Source organism: Canis aureus, chromosome 8 (assembly GCF_053574225.1).
Source record: "Canis aureus isolate CA01 chromosome 8, VMU_Caureus_v.1.0, whole genome shotgun sequence".
NCBI lineage: Eukaryota > Metazoa > Chordata > Mammalia > Carnivora > Canidae > Canis > Canis aureus.
The window spans coordinates 8,219,697-8,241,836 of NC_135618.1; the positions used below are offsets into that span (position 1 = coordinate 8,219,697).

At 43.9% G+C, this 22,140-nt stretch overlaps 1 protein-coding gene and 1 long non-coding RNA gene across 5 annotated transcripts in view; one reads left to right on the forward strand and one right to left on the reverse strand.

Moving 5' to 3' along the window:
• AK5 (adenylate kinase 5) overlaps positions 1–22,140 on the forward strand; it is a 235,997-nt gene that overhangs the window by 147,792 nt on the left and 66,065 nt on the right. The window lies entirely within an intron of this gene.
• On the reverse strand, positions 12,901–20,851 carry LOC144318005 (uncharacterized). Of its 2 annotated transcripts, none has more exons than XR_013383867.1 (4): positions 20,478–20,851; positions 19,769–19,936; positions 19,448–19,541; positions 12,901–14,142 (listed from the first exon to the last, which is right to left on the reverse strand). It is a non-coding gene; the product is annotated as an uncharacterized LOC144318005 (long non-coding RNA). The 2 variants fall into 2 exon arrangements; XR_013383866.1 differs by having other exon boundaries at positions 17,599–19,541.

A 22,140-nucleotide genomic window follows, 5' to 3' on the forward strand; every position in this document is an offset into this window, starting at 1 on the left:
AGTATTGCTATATTTCTACTTCTTTCTAATCGGGTATACTTCAGTGATAAAGTGAGGATTCTTGACGGGACATAAGGATTCTAAAAAGGAAGATTTTTAGATAAAAAATTATCACCTAAATCTAAATTTCGTTCATCTAAATTATTTGAAATAGGAGCTGTCAAATTGGGTCCAATTTCATTCATCGGAGCTAAATTAATTATTTGAAATAGGAGCTGTCAAATTGGGTCCGATTTAGTCCCACATGACTCTGGATGCAGGAGTGCACATTAAATGTTGAAAATATCTGCAGTCCATTGATCAATAAGGTAGTCACCCATGATGCCTGTCACCCAGGGGCCAGGCTAGCTTAGGACTCTGGGACTTGAGGCAGAGCCACTTGAGACATTCTTTTCCTTGGAAACAAGCTAAATCCAGTCCTTTATTTCAGCAGGCAGCTACCGAGCTTCCTTGGGCCCAGCTGTGTGCTGGTGCTTCCATGCCTTCTCCCTTTCCCTGGAAACAGTACCCTTCAAAACAGCCAAGAGTTCCTGCTCTTTCCAAACTCACAGGATCCCTTAAATACTTGCAGCTAGTTCCCAGAACATCTCCATGAATTTCCTTATGTCTCATTTGACCTTCCTGTTACCTACGGAGGAAAACGTGTTTCTACAGGAAGAAAAGACATTTGTAGAGGCAAAACCAGAAAACAAAAGTAAATCGATTCTCCTAAGAAATATCACACAGACTAGAAGCCATAGAGAATGATACGACGAACACCTTTTATCCACTTCCCAGCTTAAGAAATGAAACATTGCAAATAATTGAAGCCCTCTGTGCACCACCTCCCCGTCACCTTCCCCTGGCCCTCCCCACAGGTGTCCACAGCTCTGCATTCAGTGTTTATCATCCCAACGTCTTTCTTTTTATTTCTACTCTATGTGTGACTGTGTCACTAGAATGTAGGTTCTGGGAAAGCAGGCACTTTGTTTCACTGCTACATCGTGGCACCTCGGACAGCGTCTGACATACGGTAGTCAGTAAGCAGCTATTGTAGGGAATATAGATAATGTATTCCTAAGCAGAGTAGGAGTTTTTCATGTTTTTAACCCCTAATAAACTGTCCCATAATGTACACATCCTTCTAAGTCCGTGCTGATAATTCAACCCTGCCTTGCTCATTTTTACTGCCGTGTAGCATTCCCAGAAAAGACTACAGCACAATTTTGTCATCTGTTCTTCTAGCAATCAGCATTTAGGTTGTTTCCAATTTTTAATATTGTAAATTTGGCACAGTGAACATCTGGGAACGACCTCCGTTTCAATTACATGGGGTTTGTCTATAACAAAGAGCAGGGGAGAAGGTGCACAGGGTCTGGCCCTTGGCTCTGCTATCTCTCACCCTCTTCTAAATCTCCACTAGGGTGAATGGGAAGTCGAGAAATCAGTTCAGCCCTCCGGCCATCAGCTTCTTCACAAGTAAAATGAGGCCAGTTGGCCACGCAGTCTCTCACTGGGTTTGGGTATCTTCAGCTTAATTACGCATTTCCAAATTGCTCTCGATGAACTGATCCTAAATGTTTAAACGTAATAATTGTATACCCAAGGTAATTGGATTTATGCAGCCCTATCACTTCATGCAATTCCAGAACTTTACGCAATTCCATCAGTAAAAACATGTATAAGTACAGTCATACTATATTTGAAATATGTGTCAACTCCAAATTAGAAACATTTAGAACAACCTTACAGTAGTTAGGTAAGGACTACAGACTGCCTCCATGTAACACTACTATGTTTTTCTAAATCAGCTTGCTTCCAACACCCTATCCTTGTAGGCAATGGAAGTTCCATTCTCAGTTACGGCATAGGGAGCCCCTTCTTCTGCTCCTCTGGAGTCTTACTAGAGTCTGGGAAGACTTACCCGGTCCAAAAAGTTTGAAGAAGGGGTTTCTGGTCTTCAAATATTTATAGTCACCATGAGGTTCACATTGTTTGAGGCTTTGTGATCCATTCAAAAGTGGGCTGCTCCACGCATAGAATCCATGCTGCTGGGTCGACTGGGACCACAAGGCAGTGGAGACCCAGCCATCCACCTACCAAACTCTCCCACAGGCCTCGGAGTTTCCTAGAACTACTGGCATGAGAGTGGGGCTCAGCTCTCGTACATCCACACACTACCAAGCCCCTCTCTGTGCTGGGTAATCCCAATCCCCTGGTTGGGGAAGGCAGTATTGGTCCACTCTCCTCTCTTCAGATCACCTTGTGCAGCATTGCTCCATCTGCCCTAAGAGGCTAGACATTTGCATTCTCTCTCTCTCTTTATCACTGTGTGTGTGTGTGTGTGTGTGTGTGTGTGTGAAAGGAACCAACAGCAGAAAATAAGATGTGGTTACTTTTTCATCACATATCCGGCTAGCTTTATTTCTAGAAATTTTAATCACTTTTATTTTTATCAGCTTTTATTTACTCTGAAGATGACTGCATTCAAATAATGTATTTAAATTCTGAAGACCAGACAGTAGCTATCTTGTTGACTTTATGTTTTCCAAAGGGATTTAACAGATTTGCTAAAAGCAAAAATTAATATTTATCACCAAGAAAAAAAAATCATTGTCAGGCAAAGTCAAGTTGAATGAATAGCAGTTGTACCTGCAGCTCTTCACTGGGGCAAGTTTTAACTAATTCAATCTGGCACACAACTAATTGGACAACATTAATTTTACACACTTGCTTGAGTAGGTCTAGGCTACTATTTAAATGGAGATGTTCTTTCTCAAGCTTTTTTTTTTCCTTTTGAGGAATTTAATTTACAGACTACAATCTTTACGAAGGGTTAAGATCTCAAGTTTCATCTTTTCTCTGGACAAAGATCTTGAACAAGTTGGTTAATCATGTCCTTTCTTTAGCTCTTCGGTAGAAAGCTTTTTCTACTGTCCAAGCAGTGATGACCAGCTCCCTCTTGCTGAGCGCTCAGTAGGAGTCAGGCTTTAAGTTAAGTGTTTTGCATATTTTATCCATACCTTAACCCCATCTGGTCAGCATTATCAAGCCCACTTCAGAGGTAGGAAACCGAGACTGAGTGTTACATGACTGTTACGTGACTTTGCAAGGTAAAATACCTAGTGTGTTGCTGGAGTAGGACTTGAACCAAGCCTCTTTGATCCCAAACCAGTGCTCTGAATCCAGTAGCCATTGCCCTTGCTGGACGTTAGAATCACCTGGTGAGTTGGTAAATCTGCCCCAGCCCCAAAGATTCTGATTTTTTTTTTTAATCTGGGAGAGAAACCTGGGCAAAACTATGTTTTAAAAACTCTTGGGTTTGGGGAATCCCTGGGTGGCTCAGTGGTTTAGTGCCTGCCTTTGGCCCAGGGTGTGATCCTGGAGTCCTGGGATCAAGTCCCACATCAGGCTTCCTGCATGGAGCCTGCTTCTTCTTCTGCCTATGTCTTTGCCTCTCTCTCTCTCTCTCTCTCTCTCTATCTGTAACTCTCATGAATAAATAAATAAAATCTTTTAAAAAATTATGTAACTATTAAAAAAAAACTCGGGTATTTCCCTGATGGCAAGTGTTGCGGAGCATTTTCTCATGTGCTTGTAGGGGGGCACTTGATGGGATGAGCACTGGGTGTTATTCTATATGTTGGCAAATTGAACACCAATAAAAAATAAATTTATTTAAAAATAATAATAAATAAATAAATAAATAAATAAATAAATAAATAAATAAATAAATAAAATAAAAACTCTCAGGTGATTCTAATGTGCAGCTGGCCTGAGAGCCACTGCCCTTAGCTAAGAAGGCTGATGGCTAAAAGGGATCAAGTGTGCAAAACTAGGAGAGCAGATCAAAAGCACTAGATGTAAGAAAACAGAATCTTCTCAGATTAGCTTAAATCTGAAGAAAACATGCCAATCCATGATGGTGACCCTAAGTCAGAGTAAATGTAACTGAGGTGCCGGGGATTTTTCAAGTTCCAGATTGTTCTTTCCCCACAGTGGCAGGATTTGTCAGGTGGAGACAAGCACCAGGGGAAGACCCCAACTCAGCAAAGAATTCCTCAGTGAGTGAGGAAGGAAGTGTGAGATTGAACAGTTCTTTAGAGAACAGTGAAGAGAAGACTCTCCCCTCTGATCTTGCAGGAAAATAGAAGTAGCCCCCCCCACAACCATGCAGGGAGGGGTCTCATTCAGCATTGGCTCCAACAGAGACTCCTTTTTTTTTTTAAGATTTTATTTATTTATTCATAGAGACACAGCTAGAGAGAGAGAGGCAGAGACACAGGCAGAGGGAGGAGCAGGCCCCATGCAGGGAGCCTGATGTGGGATTCGATCCTGGGTCTCCAGGATCACGCCCTGAGCTGCAGGTGGCGCTAAACCGCTGCGCCACCGGGGCTGCCCAACAGAGACTCCTAAAGAGGTTAAAAGACGGCATTCTGGTGCCAGAGAAGAGAGCCACCTGGACATGGGTGCACTTCTCCATCTCCAAACTGAAGCCGGGGCTTGGAGGGCGAGGAGCAGGTGACCGAGTAGGGAACGTGTGTGTCAGAAAGAGAACAAGGCAAAGGCACCGACATGAAGGAGCACGCAGCAGCCACCGTGCCAAGTAGGATGACCAAGTGTCCCGGCTGGCCTAGAGCTGTCCTGCTTTTAAAGCCCAAAGACCCGCATGCTGGAGGCCCCTAAGTTCTGGGCCAGCAGAGATGGATCGTTGGCACCTGGTCCCAAGAGCTGCTTGGCCCCTGCCCTGGGCCGCGTTCCCGAAGGCCAGTCGGCTGCCTCCGTATCTTCCTCTCTATGTATCACTTCCTTTTGCTAGAGCACATCCTGGAGTAGTGTCCTAAAAAATAGTCGGTGGAAGAGAAATATTTTTAAGTCTTCCTTTACTGAATGGTGTTATTCTTTCCTCATTTTCTGAGGGGTTAACACAAGGATTTACCTAAGGGCGGTGAGCAGTTTTCCTCGAAATCTGGAAGGCACCCCTTCCGAGCACACTGCCTTCTACTTTGCCATATTGCAGTCTGCTGTCATTCTGATTTTTCATCCTCTCTTATTGTGACACGTGCCCTCCCCACAGTGCTCAGATCCCTGGAAAATTTTTAAGGATCCTCCATTTATGCCTCATTTTCTGAAGTGTCACTGTGATGTGCCTTGGTGTGAATCTTCGTGTCCTTCCCAGGGCTGAGCATTTGGTGTGTGACCTTCCAATACGGCGACTCAGGCCCTCCAACCCTGGGACAGTTTCTATTATTTGTTTTCCTTTACTCTTTTTCTACCCTCTGCTATTTGTTTCTGCTTTTTAGATTCAGCTGTTAGATTTCCTAAATTGAACTTCTCATTCTTTTCTCTCATTTTCTGCCTCTTAGCTTGTCTAGTATGTTCTGCTTTCTGGGAAATTCCTTAACGTCACCTTCCAACTGTTCTACTGATTGATTTCAGCTCTCATGTTTCTAATTTTCAGGAGCTTTTTCGTTTTCTCTACCGTTCCTTTCTTACTTTTATGGTCATAATATCATCTCATAGCGTTCTATAACATTTAGATTGGTGTCTGAATTCTCTTTGCTTCTTACATTATTTTTATTTCCTTTGGATGTATTTGTTTGTACCTCTTTCTTTCATATTTAAAAGTTTCCTCCTAAGTTTTGAAATCCTTGGCATTGATTTCTATGAAAATGAGGCCGGTGGTGCCGGGGTGGCTCAATGAGCTGAGCATCTGACTCTCAATTTCAGCTCAGGTCATGAACTCAGGGTCAGGAGATTGAGCCCAGTGGGTGGCCTTGCACTCCATGCTCAGCGGGGAGTCAGCTCAAGATTCTCTCTCTCTCTCTGTCCCTCTCCCCCACCCAACACTACACACACATGCACACACACATGCTCTGTCTCTAAAACAAATAAATAAATCTAAAAAAAAAAAAGCATGAGGCAGGCTAGCATAATGAGGCAATGTATTAGTTTCCTGTTGCTGCTGTAAAAAATTACTACAAACTTAGTTAAAACAGCACAAACTTATCATCTTAAGTTCTAGAGGTTAAAAGTCCTTAAGACATCAGCAGAGCTGCCTTCCTTCTCTGGGAGAGGCTCTAGGGGAGAATCTGTTTCCTTGCCTTTTCTGGCTTCTAGAAGCTGCCCACATTCCTTAGCTTGTGGTCCCTTCACGCATCCTCAAGGCCAGGAGCTGGCCTCTTCCTGGCCATCCAGTCCCCTGTGTCCTCCCTCGCTCTGACTACTGCTTCTTGTGCCTCGCATTCTGACTCTGACCTCCAACCTCTAAGAATTCTTGTGATTACAAGGCCCCACCCTCACCTGTTCATCAGGAAAATCTCCCTATCCCGAGATGTCTAAACGTAATCACCTCTGCAAAATCCCGTTTACCATGGGTGGGATCTGAGGATTAGGACATGGGTTGATTTGGGGTAGGAGTTTGGAACATTACCTATTAGAGGCAGGGACTGGGCATTTTCCTGTGGACCTCCAATGCCAGAATATGGAAATTTTGCTATCGTTTTCCAAACAAGTAACTACTGGTGTCTTGCCAGGGAACAGGATCCTGGCTGTTAGTTTACTCACTGAGAGGGGACTTAGTAGTCCAGATGTCCCATCTCATTTTCAGCCTCTGGCCTCTTTTCTGGGTCCCAGGACCTAGGTCCTTTGTCTTTAACACTTACCCTATCTCTTTTCTCCAAAGAACCCAAGTCATCTTATCAAAACTGATCTAATTTTATCACTGTCCTTAAAAACTTCTTAATGCATCTCACTATTCTCAAGATTAATTTCGAACTCCTTTCATGGATGGCAAGTTCATAAATGGTTAGACTTCTGCTTGCTTCTCTAGCCAGTAAAAGTTCTCCAAGTATCCTATCCTTGCCCTGTCACGGCAAGTTTGGGAGTATGTCATTGCCTATTGATTCCTCTGAGTGGCCCCCACCACCCCAGGAGCCTGGATGAGCCACAGAGACAGACACCGAAACTGTCTCTCTTCATTGATTTGACCAAATGGCTCTCACACTTTAAGGAGAATGAGAATCATCTGGAGCACTAGTTAAAACACAGTTCCCATGCCCCACTCCTACAGTTTCTGATTTAGTAGGTCTGAGGGAAAGTCTGAGAATCTGCATTTCTTACAAGTTCCCAGGTAATGGTGATGCTTCTGGTCCAGTGACCACACTTGGAGAACTACAGATTTAAAGGCTACCTGTTGAGCATTGTCTTGTTCACCTCTACATCCCCACAAGCTAGCATAGTATTTGGCATAAGGTAGGGCCTTAATAAGTGGTAGCTATTGTTATTATCATTACTGATGGAAGCAATTGGAAAAGGAAATTTATCTCGAGTATCTTGAACTAGGACTAGAACAATTATTTAATTATTATTAAATATCTGTGACTTCTGAATCATTAAAATACATTTTATACTATTTTAAAGACATAGAGCTTGGGGATCCCTGGGTGGCTCAGTGGTTTAGCGTCTGACTTTGGCCCAGGGTGTGATCCTGGAGTCCCGGGATCGAGTCCCACGTCGGGCTCCTGACATGGAGCCTGCTTCTCCCTCCTCCTATGTCTCTGCCTCTCTCTCTCTCTATGTCTATCATAAATAAATAAGTCTTTAAAAATAAAGAAATAAAGACATAGAACTTAACTATCTTTCATCTGGTCCAAGTACCAAGAGAACAGTGACATTTAAAGAAATCCGTGCAGGCTCTAAATTTTATATGCTTACTATCAGCAGAGTGATCACTTTAGGCTTAAGGGACATCTCATATCTCAGAATTATGACAGAATTCTAGATCTTGACCAAGAATATAAATTTCATTAGTAAAAGAATCATTAAGACAAAAACGAAGAACATTTTCAAATGTAGTGACTGTGTCCAATGCATGCTGATAAACTGATTAACCCTGATTTTTAAAAAAGACCTTATAGAATGGGTCACTGTACAGACCAAATAACCAAAGGTGTAGACAAGGGATTATATCATTGCTAGTTACATTTGAAAAGAGGAATCCAATGAGAAGCATTTAAAAATAGTAGCAAATGTCACAAGAAATATACAAAGCAAGTCAAAGAATGAATATTTGTATACATAGACCCACTCTGCCCTTTCAACACGGATTTGTTGCCAAACTCAGATAAAGATTAGAATTTGTTGGGCAGCCCCGGTGGCCCAGTGGTTTAGCACCGCCTTCAGCCCAGGGCATGATCCTGGAGTCCCGGGATCGAGGCCTGCATCGGGCTCCCTGCATGGAGCCTGCTTCTCCTTCTGCCTGTGTCTCTGCTTCTCTCAGTGTGTCTCTCATGAATAAAATCTTGAAAGAAAGAAAGAAAGAAAGAAAGAAAGAAAGAAAGAAAGAAAGAAAGAAAGAAAGAAAGAAAGAAAGAAAAGAAAGAAAGAAAGAAAGAAAGAAAGAAAGAAAGAAAGAAAGAAAGAAAGAAAAAGAAAGAAAGAAAGAAAGAAAGAAGGAAGGAAGGAAGGAAGGAAGGAAAGAAAGAAAGAAAAGAGAAGAGAAGAGAAAAGAAAATATCCAGTGTTATTTGTAAATTAAATTGCCCATCTTAAAATTGCTCTACATTTCAGCTTGGTTTAAAATGATCCAGAGAGGCCATCAAAATATTCTAGAAACATTATTTGATGAATAGAAAGTTTTCTTTATAGGAGGACAAACAGTAGTCTTTGGAAAAGCATTTCTAACTCTCTACTTTCTAAGACTATTTTCTGCTTTTCCAAGGCCCACAAGCTCTTATGCTATTCATAAGGACAAGAAAGCGAATGGTCTGTATGACCCACATCATAAACTTTACCATTACAGCTTTAGCACAAGAAAATGAACAAGCCAAGGATCCCTTTCACTGCCTTGGTCTGGCCCATTGTAGGTGCTTAACAAATAATTGCTGAATAACTGGATGGGTGGATGGACAGACAGATGGACAGACAGACAAATGAATGGATGAGTTATATATGAGTCCTGAAGTTTCTGTTTAAAAAAATTCTTGAGCAATACTTGTTTATTTCATAGAAGTTATAAAATATAGATATTTAAAAGGAAAAGCACCTGTAAACATACATTCAAATTTAAGGTGTTTAACATGTTAATACTTTAATTTTTATTATAAATTTTTGCATGAACATATATACATATTTATGAAAACAGGGATCACAGTATACCTACTATTTAGTTACCTATTAACAATAATGTGTTGTTAGTTTCTTTCAATATTAATAAATATGCTTCCTCACCATATTTTAAATAGCTGCAGAAAAGCAGAAAAAGCACAATAATTTGGGAATTTTGCAGATTTGACTAGTCTGAATTTCAGAATCATATTCAATAAATAAGTGGCATTTTTCTCTATGCCTTAAAATAATAAAACTGGGTTTGTTGAAAGTATTCTTCAGATAGGCTAGGAAGATTATTATTGATAACCTGAACTCTGTTTTAATGGAGAAAAGTAATTTGTATCAATTTTCAGCAAACTAAAAGCTCTGCAATGCTTAAGGTTATCTTAAAAAATGTATTATTTTGACTAATCTAATCGTGGTCCTGCTGTCTTACTTGCAGTTTAGTATCAAATCTTGTTTCTATGGCACGCAAAGAATTCAGATCCTAATAGGATTGTGATAAATATGGATTAGTTGGGTATGGATTAGTGAAGCATTTCAAATAAGTTATAGGAGAATATTGGAGGGAGGAACCTTCTTTGCTCCTGATGTGTAAAGACTACCTGTTTAAAGACTACCTGTTGAGCATTGAGGGGGCCCAATAACTAGCACTCCCCCTTTCTACCTAACTTTTAAATAATAATTGAGAAGTCCCCAAACAGTCCCCTTTTTCCTCTGGACAGTAAGGGAACAGAGCTCAACACAGCGAGTCCGATAATAATAAATGAGGTTCACATTGGTTTAGTGCTTTTGGAGTTTCATCCATCATCTCCTCTGAGGCAAGAAAATGTCAATATGTCAATTCAACAACTACATATTGAATAACTGTGTACTAAATGTCAGGCAAGATGCCAGATTCTGGGGTGACAAAACTTAATTAAGATTCACTTAGTGCTTGCCTTCAGAGATCTCAGTCTCTTGGGAAAGACAAGCATGTTACAAAAACAAAGCCTCACTGTGTGTCTTACTTAAAGATTGTGTGGTTGCAAGTCACAGGAACCTGTTTAATCTAGCTTCCACGAAAAGGGAAATTGCTTCTTAAACTTTGGGGACCTCTCACAAATCCAAGGAAGAATGTACCTGACCATTAGGAACACTGCAGAACTAGGAGCTGATAGAGTATTAGGAATCTCCTGGGGGGCTCAGCAGTCGAGCGTCTGCCTTCAGCCAAGGGTGTGATCCTGGAGTCCCAGGATCAAGTCCCACATCGGGCTCCCTGCAGGGAGCCCGCTTCTCCCTCTGCCTGTGTCTCTGCCTCTCTCTCAATATGTGTCTCTTATTAATAGATAAATAAAATCTTTTTAGAAATTTAAATTTAAATTAAAAAAATAAATAAATAAAGGAATCTCGGGCAGCCTGGGTGGCACAGTGGTTTAGCGCCGCCTTCAGCCCAGGGCCTGATCCTGGAGACCTGGGATCGAGTCCCATGTCGGGCTCCCTGCATGGAGCCTGCCTGTGTCTCTGCCTCTCTCTCTCTCTCTGTGTCTTTCATGAAAAAATAAATAAAATCTTTAAAAAAAAAATTTTTTTTAAAAGAAGCTCCCTTCATTTTATGTCTGTACCCCTGTCTGCATCTTCTGCTGGTCTCCTTTACATGGCGGTAGAGTGTTCACCAACTGGGCCAGCCAACAGAGAGGCCACTGTTCCTCAGCGTACATTCCCAGTAAAGGATACTGATTGTCGGAGCTCCGTGTAGGTGCAGTCCTGATCCGATCCCCTTTGGCCACCAGTACATTCTAGGGGCGGGATGGGTGCTGGGTAGTGAGTGCAACAGATGCTGACTATGTTGAGAAATTCTCCAAGTGTTACGGGTTGGTGAGGCGGGCGTCACCTGCTGCGTCTCCTAGGCTGCAAGCACGGTGGAAGATGAAGAGATGAACACGATCCACCACCAACTGGAGCACAGGCCGGAGTGTGAAGCGGTGGGCACCACCAGAGACCCAGCGTGCAGTGAGCACACTGCAGAGGGAGAGGATTCTGGGTGCGGGGGGTGGGAGGGAGACCCTTGAGTCCTACCTTAAAACAGGTCTTTTAATAAGAGGAGTCTAGGGAGCTAAAGCAGGTCGCTGAAGGAAAGATTATGGGCTGAATATAGAGGCTGGGAAAGGCAGTGCACATGGGGGGCCACCCTGGGGGGGCTTGTGGGAACAGGCGGGAACGCTGGAGGGCTGGCCTTGGCCAGGAGGGGGCTTTTTCAGGGCTGCAGTGGTCCAAACTCCTTGTCATCCTTGGACCAGGAAGACACACCATCAGATCTGCATTTTAGAAATATTCTATGGACTGAGAGGAAATAGGGACTAAGTGGAGAGACTGTTTGCAGACAGGCTATTAGGAGGTTGTTTTAATAATTCAGGCAAAGAGAGATGAGGGGCTGGGGTCAGAGCAGAAGCAAAGGGAATGAGATCTAGGTCGAGGGAGGGAGGATCTGCAGGACCTTTCATCCAATTCTGGGTCTCAGCTGTGAAAATTGGGCCTGGGAGCTCTTTGCCAAGAAGTGGGGACGCTTGTTTTGCAGTGTGCTCCTGGAAAGAGGGAGCCGCCTCTTCTGTTTGCCCCCCCCTCACTCTACACACACCGTGATGATCGATGTTTGAGGGTTGACTGGGCTGGCAAGCCTGAATTCGCGTGAAATTTCTAAATCCTCCCTCCCCATGACATAGTTTTCTCATTCATGAAAGCGAAGAGGCTCCCACTCCAGGTCCTGTGGAGAGAGAATACTGATAGCAGGCCAGGAAGAAAGAGCGACAGCTCCACATTACCTTTTTTTATTTTTTTTAAAGCTCGCTGCAACTTTCAGTAGATGAAAAATGTGTATCTGCAATTCATTGAAGGCAATGAGTAGTCTGTTCTTGAGTTGCCATGGCAACTGCTCAATTAAGGGGAGAAAAAAGAAAAAAACCAATGTACTGTAGTTGCTCTTGAGCTCAGCATTCTTTAAAAAAAAAAGGAAAAAAAAGAAAGTAATATGTGTGGTATTATTTTCCCCAAGGCTTTCCTAAGACTGCATTTTTTGCTTTGCCTTCCCACCAGCACGTCCTGTTCACCCCTCCACGCCAAGCTAGATGCCAGGCTTGCTGTCATCCGTGGTTAGCAACACATGAGCCTCAGATTTCACCTCTGGATGTTCTGTGGTGACATTTGCTCACATCCAGCTTCCACCAAAGGCCACTGGGATAGATTTCTGTTTTTAAGGGTCATAGAGTAGGGCCTATATTGGAAGAGTAGGTGGGAATCATGGGTGGGTTCTAGCACCAGGTCTGAACCCAGATTTATTTTATGGCCTTACGTAAGAGATGGGACTTTTCTGAAGACATGAAAAATTACCCTTGCTTTGATAATACTAAGAAACAAAGAATACAATAATTATAACATCTAACACACACCAACTGGCTGTTGATGAAATACTTTCAACAGTCTCATTCTCTCTTGGCCCCCACTCTCGGGGGGCCACCGTTCTTCCCTCTTGGGACAGAGTGATCTTTATAAAAAATGCTGAAGTAATCTTGTCACTTTCCAGTGTACAGCTTTCAATGCCTTTCCTCTCCTTGCTCACGAGATAAAACCTGAACTCTCTCTGGGACTCCCTGGGGCCTTGCCACCAGCCCCCCTGGCTGTCTTCACCCAGCCTCACTGGCTGGGGCACAGGCTGCTCCCCCTTTGGGCCTTTGCATCAGCTGAGGGCTCTTCCTGAGACAGGTTCTCTCTCCCCACCTCCCTTCCCCTCCCTTCCCCCATTTGGCCAACTTAGGGCCCATTCTCCAACCCTGATCCACAACAGAGCTCCCGGAATCTTGTATTTTATATACATTCATATTTAATATACATTTACTTATGCGATTATTCAATTAATATCGGTCTTTCCAAGTAGACGCAAATCTCAGGAGCTCAGGGACCATGTCTAATTCTTTAATTTTAGGGCAGCCCGGGTGGCTCAGTGGTTTAGCGCCGCCTTCAGTCCAGGGTCTGATCCTGGAGACCCGGGATCGAATCCCACGTCAGGCTCCCGGTGCATGGAGCCTGCTTCTCCCTCTGCCTGTGCCTCTGCCCCTCTCTCTCTCTCTCTCTCTCTCTCTCTGACTATCATAAATAAATAAAAATTAAAAAAAAATACCCTGCCTTTTCTCTTCAGACCTCATCCATTTCTCCAAACGGCAGCATTGTGAAAGAGGAAGGGAGTGGTGGTTCCTGGGATTGTGTCAGTGGGGCTGGAGGACCAGGCCAAGGCCAAGTTGGCGCAACAAGTGCCAGACTTAGAAGCAGAGTGTATGTTGACTTGGATGAGTAGCTCGGGGGGAGGAGCTGAGGGAAATCGGATTGCTAGCATGGAAGGTGGCATTTGCAAGAACCACAAAACTCTCATTTCCTTTTCCCCCTGTAACTCTCTGTCTTTTTTTTTTTCTATTCTGAATATGTAATGGAGAAAAAAATGATCAAGCTTCCCCTCAAGGCAAGCAACTACTAGCCCATGGATGGCCTTTGTGCAAATAGAAAAAAAAGAGCCTCCTCTAGGCACACACATCCTTAGGGACACACAGGTTGGTGAGTAGATTCAGTTTCTACTCAGCTCCCCAACCAAGACGATTTGCACAGTGCACAACTGCACAACTGTGCGTGAAGCCATGCCTCAGAGGCAGGCTGCCTCCAGATTCCAGCAGCAGGGAAAGGGCTCCTTCTCTCAGAAGCAGGAGTCCAGCCCTCCATCGAGAATGTCCCAGCTTTTAAGAGTTCACTTCTCATCTAGGTTCGTCTTTCCTGAGCTTCTTTTATTTCTGCTTTTGGCAGTCGTTCCTCTTTTTCTGCATGGCATTCTGTATGGAGACTTTGAGGAGTAGAAAAGAGCAGGCTGGTTTCCTTGGTTGCTGCATCTGTGTGTTTCTTGGTAGTGGGTTGAATGTGTGTCTTTCCCATATGATGTCATCGTGCCTTTTAAATATTCCCCAAATATTCTTTGCCAAAGGCTCTTCAAAAGATAGTAAAGTAATTCTCTTCTACCTCCCGGGGAACGTTGTCCTAAGATTTTAAAACAAAGAGGAGATTAAAAAAAGAAAAGAGAAAGGCTGGCCTTTGAGTACAACGTATTGCAGGAGGCGCACAGCTAGGTCATGCTAGGAAACAGCCCGTTAGCTAAGACAGCATGGTCTTGGCAAAATTATAGGAGACAGCCAAGAGGGAAAGGGCAGTCCCTGGGGGAAAGGATTTTCAAATATTGTTTCAGGATAAGAGGTGCTGGGTATCAGGTAACTATTGCAGCAAAACTGTGTAGAACTCAGTGGCTTAAGGGGCGCCTGGGGGTGCTCAGTGGTTGAGTATCTGGCTTTGGCTCAGGGCGTGATCCTGGGGTCCTGGGATCGAGCCCCCAGTGGGGCTCCCTGCAGGGAGCCTGCTTCACCCTCTGCTGTGTCTCTGCCTCTCTCTGTGTCTCTCATGAATAAATAAATAAAATCTTTAAAAAAAAAAAAAAAGAACTTAGTGGCTTAGAACCACATCGACTTATTATTTCTCTTGAGATCCTGGGCTTGGCTAAGCAGGTCCACTGAGAGAAGCTGGGCTCACTCACACCCCCACAGGCTAACGTCCCTTTTGCGTATTACCTTGGCTACGCTATGGGTCCCAGTTAACTTAAACCAAACCTGGTGTTGCTGTGAAAGTATATTGTAGATAATAGGGTTAACATCCACAGTCAGTTGCCCTCAGGTCAAGGAGAATATCTTTTTAAATTTTATTTATTTATTTTTTAAGATTTGATTTCTTTATTCATGAAACACACAGAGAGAGGCAGAGACACAGGCAGAGGGAGAAGCAGGCTCCCTGCAGGAGCCCGACGTGGGGCTCAATCTCGGAATTCTGGGGCCACATCCAGGGCAAAGGCGGATGCTCAACCACAGAGCCACCCAGGTGTCCCAAAAATATCTTTTTTTTTTTTTATTGAGAGATGATTGACATGTAACTCTGTACTCATTGGAGGTGTACAAAATAACAGTTCAATATGTGTATATATTGCAGAATGATCACCACAATAAGTCTAGCTGACATCTATCCCCACACAGTTACAGATACTACATGTGCCTGATAACTTTTAAGATTTTCTCTCTCAGCCTCTGGTAAAGATACAATTCAGTATTGTTGACTATAGTTACCATGCCCTACATCACATCCCTAGGACTTATTTATCTTAGAACTGGAAGTGTGTACCCTTGGCTGCCTTCACCCCCTGTGCCCGGCCCCCACCCCCTGCCTCTGTCAGCCACCAATCTGCTCTCTGTATCTATGTGTTTGGATTTTTTAAAATTTTAGATTCCACATATAAGTGATGTCATATAGTATTTATGTTTCTCCGTCTGATTTATTTCGCTTAGCATAAAGCCCTGAAGGTCCACCCATGTTATTGCAAATAGCAGGAGTTCCTCCCTTTTTTTAAAGATTTTATTTATTTATTCATGAGAGACACAGAGAGAGGCAGAGACACAGGAGGAGGGAGAAGCAGGCTCCATGCAGGGAGCCCGATGTGGGACTCGATCCCAGGACCTGAGCTGAAGGCAGACGCTTAACCACACTGAGCCACCCAGGCGTCCCAGGGTTTCCCTTTCTTATGGTGAGATAATATTCCAGTGTGCCTGTGTGTGACATTTTCTTTATCCATTCATCTGTCAGTGGACACTTAGGTCTCTCCACACCTGGGCTATCGTGAACATCCTGCAGTGAATGTGGGAGTGTGGGTATCTTCGTGAGACGGTAGTTCCTTTTGCTCTGCAGGAGTACCCCTAAGTGGAATTGCTAGGCCATAGAAGAGTTCTATTTTTAATTTTTTTGAAAACCTCTACACCGCTTTTTCTATAGTGGTTGCACCAGTTTACATTCCCACCAACAGTGAGATAATCCTGGATAACACGGAGGGACTCATCCAATCAGCTCAAGGGCCTGGAGAACAAAACTGAGGTTTCCCAGAGGAAGAAGAAATCCTGCCTGTGGTCTGCAGTGTTACCTCCGGTCCTAGGGTTTCTAGCCTGCCAGTCTACCTTATGGATTTCGGACTTGCCCAACCAGCCCCCACGCTCCTGTAAGCCAATTCCTTGCAATGAATCTCTCCTAGAGATAGAGATATGTAGATAGAGGTAGATCTTTCTGGTTCTGTTTCTTTGGCCCAACTCTGCCTGGGTCTGACTCAGCTGCTGAGTCGGCCAGAGCCTGGTCAGTGTAGGAAGGCCTCGCAGGGATGAGTGGAACTCTGCTCCACATGGTGTCTCATCCTTAAGCGGCTGGCCTGGGTTTGTCCTCATGGCAGTAGCAGGGGACCAAGGGAGGCCATGGCAGCTTGCAAGCTCCTTGAAGCATAACCTGAGAGCTGACATCCCGTTTCCTCCTCCTCATTCCGAACATGGCTAAAGCAAGCCATGAAACTGACCCAGCTTCAAAGGTGGGAGAAAAGCCACCTCTTGATGAAGACATCTATAAAGTGACCTTGCAAGAGGCATGAATGCAAAGAAGAGTGAAAATTTCAGGCCAGAGTCGCCATTAATCTCTTACAGACTATTTGAGACAATAGTGCAGAAAAGGACAAACATCAAGCCTTTTTTTCTAACCACCAGTGTGCCTTCCCCCCCAGCCCCCCCCTTTCCAGCAGGTAAAACCATAAAACATTCAGAGCTCTTCATATTCTTATAAGCGGGCGACTATAAAACCTCCCTCCTGGAGTTTGCATGAGAATAATGAGATGTCTGTGAAAGCAGTGGTTGTAGTGCTTGGAAGGAGCTCAGCAAATGATCCTTCCCTCTGCCAGCAACCCTTGAGCACCAGCTGCATACAAGAGAAAGAAGGCAACGCATATTTGAAGCACAGGACTGGAAATTTAATTCAACTCTTTTTGTAGGGTCAATGCGCATAGGCAAAAATTATTCTCAACACAAAATAATTACTTGACAAATGTCTTAGTCCCTATGTGGTAATTCAAAAATGGTTCTTGGGTTTGCAGCAGCAAGAACCACCTCGTGGATACAAACACAATCCAATCCCCATAACTTCTCATGATTTTGAATTTTCGTATTTAATGGCAGATTTTCAAGCTATGTTTTTTTTAAGTCGATGCTCAGGTTTTGGAATCAAACAGACCTGAATTCGAATCCCAGCTCGCACACATTCTTTAGCTCCGATACTCAGGCAGATTTCCATAATCCCTAACACAGAGCCTTAAATACGTGTAATGGGGATGATAGCATCTCCTTCAGTAGGCTGCTAGTGAACAAATTAAGTGAGATGATACCCAATAAATGTAGCTGTTATTGTGATGGCCAATATAATAAGTGATAGAAATAGTTTCAGGGCTTAGAATGACCTGAAATGCCTTTTTTTTAATTCTCTCAGCTGCCTGCTTACTTCACCTGTTAACAGTTTCCCCCCCCAACCCCCAAAAATGACTAGGACAGCGCCAACCCTCATTGCACCAGCTCAGTGGGGTGTGGAGAGACTTACCTTCTGACGCTGGAGTGGCCCAGAGGCTCCTCTGTGAACTGTCAAACTTGTACATCTAATAGTCTATCCCCAGAGACCGTCAGTGCAAATAAGTATCACCACACAGGCGAGCATTAAGTGAAATAACCACAGCAAATTAAATCAGTAATAATGAAGATAAAGTGATCATAGTTTATAATGAAAAATAAGAACAGCAAGAAAGCATCCTTCCTGAAAACTCTTAGGATTGCCAGTTTTAGCACGTGCCACACTCTGTGGGAGCACCATTCCAGGGCCCTTGTACAGCAGCCAGATTCTTAGAAAACTCAACTCTAGTCCTCCGAGAGCTCTCACAACACACTGATTTTAGGTTTGGATTCCAAATACTCTTAACCTTTAATAATTCATTTGCTGGAATACTAGTAAGTGCCTTCAAGTATGAGCTAAAAAAATATGAAATTCTATATACTGGAGCCATTATTTATTCAAGAAAGGGTTTTGCAACTGTGGTAGGATTCAGTGAGTTGCTTGCACCGGCTAGTAACCTAACTGAAACTGGTTTTAACAATTTAGAATGTTGTTTTCTCCCTTCACCTCAGCCTAGAGGTAGATAATTCCAGGGTTGGACCAGCAGTAGTCACATGGGGCCAGGCTGTTCCCCCTTCCCCATCTGCCCTTCCTGGTGTGTGAGCATTGCCTCCTTTCAAGTCTCAAGGTGGCAAGGGCCGCTCCAAACATCTTGTCCTCACATTACCGTTTGCAAAAATAGAATGGATGAGTGAGGCTGATCCCCATGTTGGTCCCTCTCTCTTTTTAGTAGGGAGGAAATCTGTCCTTTCCTTGTCTTTCACATCCTGTTAGCCCAGATTTGGTCACAGGCCTATGCCTATAATGCAGAGTGGAAAAGCAAGGGTCTGGCATCTTCAGCCACCTCCAAGACGGAGGTGGCTCTGCCTGCAGGAAGGTGGGCTGTTGAGTAGGCACCTAAGAGTGTCTGCCAGTGAGGGTTAGGGAGGAGGGCAGGGGGCTGGCCCTGGAAAGGTTCTGGAATCACCTATTCCATCTCCACCCACACGAGCTCCATTCTTCTCTGTTGGCAATATTGGGCTTCCATATGAGATTTTGTCTGAATGAAAGCTTCCATGATAAAAATCATTTACAACCTTGTGTTTTAGCACATGCTCAAATACTTCATACACTCCGTGAGTCAAAACTGTTTGCTCACTGTTACGTTCCCAGCATCCAGAACCATTCCTAGCATATAGTAAGAGCTTGTGTTAATTCCCTGTTGCTGCTCTAACAGATGACCACAAATATGGTGGATAAAAATGCCACGAATTGATGATCTCACAGTTCTGGAGGTCAGAAATCCAAAATGGATTTCACTCAACTCAAATCAGTGTTCCGGCAAGATCTCATTCCCCATCGACTCAGGTCTACACATTGTTTCTAGTGGGAAGAACACGTTTTTTGACCTGCCTCTGATTCACAGCTCCAACCTGGATGTCGTCGTTCGTTCCTCCTTGCTGTATGTCCCACAGTCACCAGCTAACCCTTTTCCACTCCCCATCCAGTTTGTACCTTCTAGAACCTCAGGGAGTTGGACACGGACATTCAGTTTGGGGAATCAAGAAAATGAAAGATGTAGGGCAAGGTTGGAGCTAGACTTTAGATTTAGGGGTGGTCCTTGGGAAGCCGTTTGTTGCATCTGTCATGGCGATAATCAAGAAGTGCTTCAGAATGCAGAGAAGGAAAAAAAAAGAATGCAGAGAAGGTATTGGGGGTTCTCCAGTGATAGGCGAAGAGCTCAGAAGGCAGAGGGATCAGGGAGGAGTTGTCAAGGAGTCCTTTGAACCCTCCACTTACTCACTTCATCCCACCTGCCTCCTCCTAGTCTTCCTTCCTTTTTAAAGAAAGATGGTGGGAGGGACAAAGGATGACTCCTCTGGACAACATTTTTCTCCCTGGAAAACACATGAACACATATATAATAGGTATAATTCTAATAGTTAACCTGATTTTCCATTTTGCTGAGAGTAACTCATAAGGCGAGTTCTCAAAAGCACCTAACAGAGGGCTCGAGACAAGCCAACGTGCTTTGGGTTCCCAGCAGCTGAAGCTAAGCTTTGCCATTTCACCTCCATTTTTATAAAGAATAAGAAAGCAAAGAGGTAAAGGCCAAATAACTCACCTCGGTATGGCTCGAGTCAGATGTGACTTATGGCCAACATTAACTTTGAATGAGAGGAAATCAGAATGGGAACTTTGCTCCTCCCTTAACGCCTGACCAAGCCCTGCTTGACAACGGTGCTCCATTTGGCATGTGAAGACACGATCCAAGTGTGCCCTACACGGTCTTCTAGCGGTGAGATGAAAACAGGAAGTTGTCAGAAAGCCTTTTCCCTTAAAATTTTTATTAGAGACACCGACATTTCAACTTATACATAAAAGAAGAAAAAACACCATTCCTCCTAGAGAATAGATCTGTAAACCACTATTTAAAGTAGTTCATGTAGAGAACCAGCAATTTAATAAGACTGGAAAAAAGGTTAGCCTAGCATCCCCTATATTTTTTTTTATCCCTGTTTACTCAATTATACAAGTACTTCCACAGCAAGCAGACCTCTAATTGTGTATACTTCGGTGAAAGAGAAATGAGACTCGCCATAAAATAAATTCTTGGGTGTAACTAAATTACACACCACTTCCCATACTTTTTTTTTTCCTCCCAAATTGCCCATTACTTTAAATGAAAACATGCTTTAGAAAAGAACTGTAAACACTCCAAACATTGCTAAAGGGCCAGTCTCCCTTCTTCCTGCTGATAAAATGCAGCTATGGGTCTATTCGCCAATATTCCCGGGCCAAGGAGTCCAAGGAATTTTGAAAACGTCACTCACGGCTGCCCAGGGAAGTAGACAATGTCACTTTCAAATCCCTTGGTGAGCACGATCCAGCTTCAGTCCCTCCTTTAGCAGATGAATCCCTCCTCCTTCCTACTCGGGTGCCACCACGAGGGCTCCCGTCCCCCGTGTCGTGTCACTCCGTGCTCCTGCACTTTGTGCGCGGCCGGGCACCATGCTCTCTGGGGGCAGCAGGACAGGCTCGAGAACCAGGAAACCCCCCTCGCGGGGCAGCCCTCGCAGTCACAGATGTTCGCTGAGCCTGAATTCCCTCATCTGAACCCTGGGAGCTTTCAGACGTGCCCACCTCCTGGTGTTTTTCTGAGAATCCATGAGATCACGCACATTAAGAACACTGCAGATACTACCAAGGAGCAGGATCTACACTGCAGATACTACCAAGGAGCAGGATCTACACTGCAGATACTACCACGGAGCAGGATCTACACTGCAGATACTACCAAGGAGCAGGATCTACACTGCAGATACTACCAAGGAGCAAGTCCAATAACCGTTCTTAAAATGGTTTTCTCACGAGGTGTTTTTGTTTTTGTCTTCTAACAAGAAAGATTCCAAATTTTTTTCATTTCCAGGTTGCAAGTCAGGGAAATAGCCTGGTATTGTTTGGGTTGTTCTTGTTTTAATTATTATTTCTTCCTGTTAAGAGTCTGCTTCTCAGTGAAGATGAGCCCTTCTGCGAACTGCAGAACATTTTGTGCCTCAACCCCATCTCCACCTTCCTGCTGGTGTCTCTTGGAATCAGTGGTGGAGGCCTTAGATCAGTTTAAAAAGAAACCTAGGAAAATCCTAATATTGCTGGTGTTTCCTGATCCATGAGTCTTCCAGAATTTGGGTCATCTGCTTAATACTAGTTGAAGTAAGAAAAAATTAGAAAAGACTGCTCCCTGCATTTGTTTCAGAAACTAGAGGATCTCTTCAAAATCTGTTTTTTTGAGTCTTGAAGTTGATATTTGTGCACAGTGTCAGAGGAAGAAAAGAGTCTTTGCTTTGCAGCTTTTGTGAATTTTAGGGCAAGAAATTCATCGTAGCTGTGACATTCTGTTGTTGTTAAATAAAGCCTCTCTCTCATAATCCCATTTGAAGCTATATACATTTTTATACCATGAAACACACACACACACACACACACACACACACACACTATTTAATACAAACGAGAACTAGGAAGATAACCCCAAAATGACCTACTACTTCTCCTTCCTTCCCTGGAGAGCTTTAATTTCATGATCCCTACAAGGATTTTTTTTTAAAGAGTTTATTTATTTAAGAGAAAGAGAGAGAGAGAGAGAAAGAATGAACAGGGGAGGGGCAGAGGCTGAAGCAGACTCCCCGCTGAGTGGAGAGCCCCATGTGGGGCTCAATCCCAGGACCTCAAGACCACGACCCAAACCGCAGTCAGATGCTTAACCGACTGAGCCATCCAGGCGCACCCCTCAAAAGGATTTTTGAACATCAACACTATCGACCTAAAGAGGGGCTGTAAGAATATCTGACTATGTGATCTCCCGTCTGACACCAGACAGAGGATGCTGATAAGGAAACCCCGGCTGGTGTCAGGGCACTGAGGGAGGAGTGGAGGCTCAAGCACATCCCCATCCAGGGCACACAGAACCTCAGTTACATCATGCCTCACGCACGG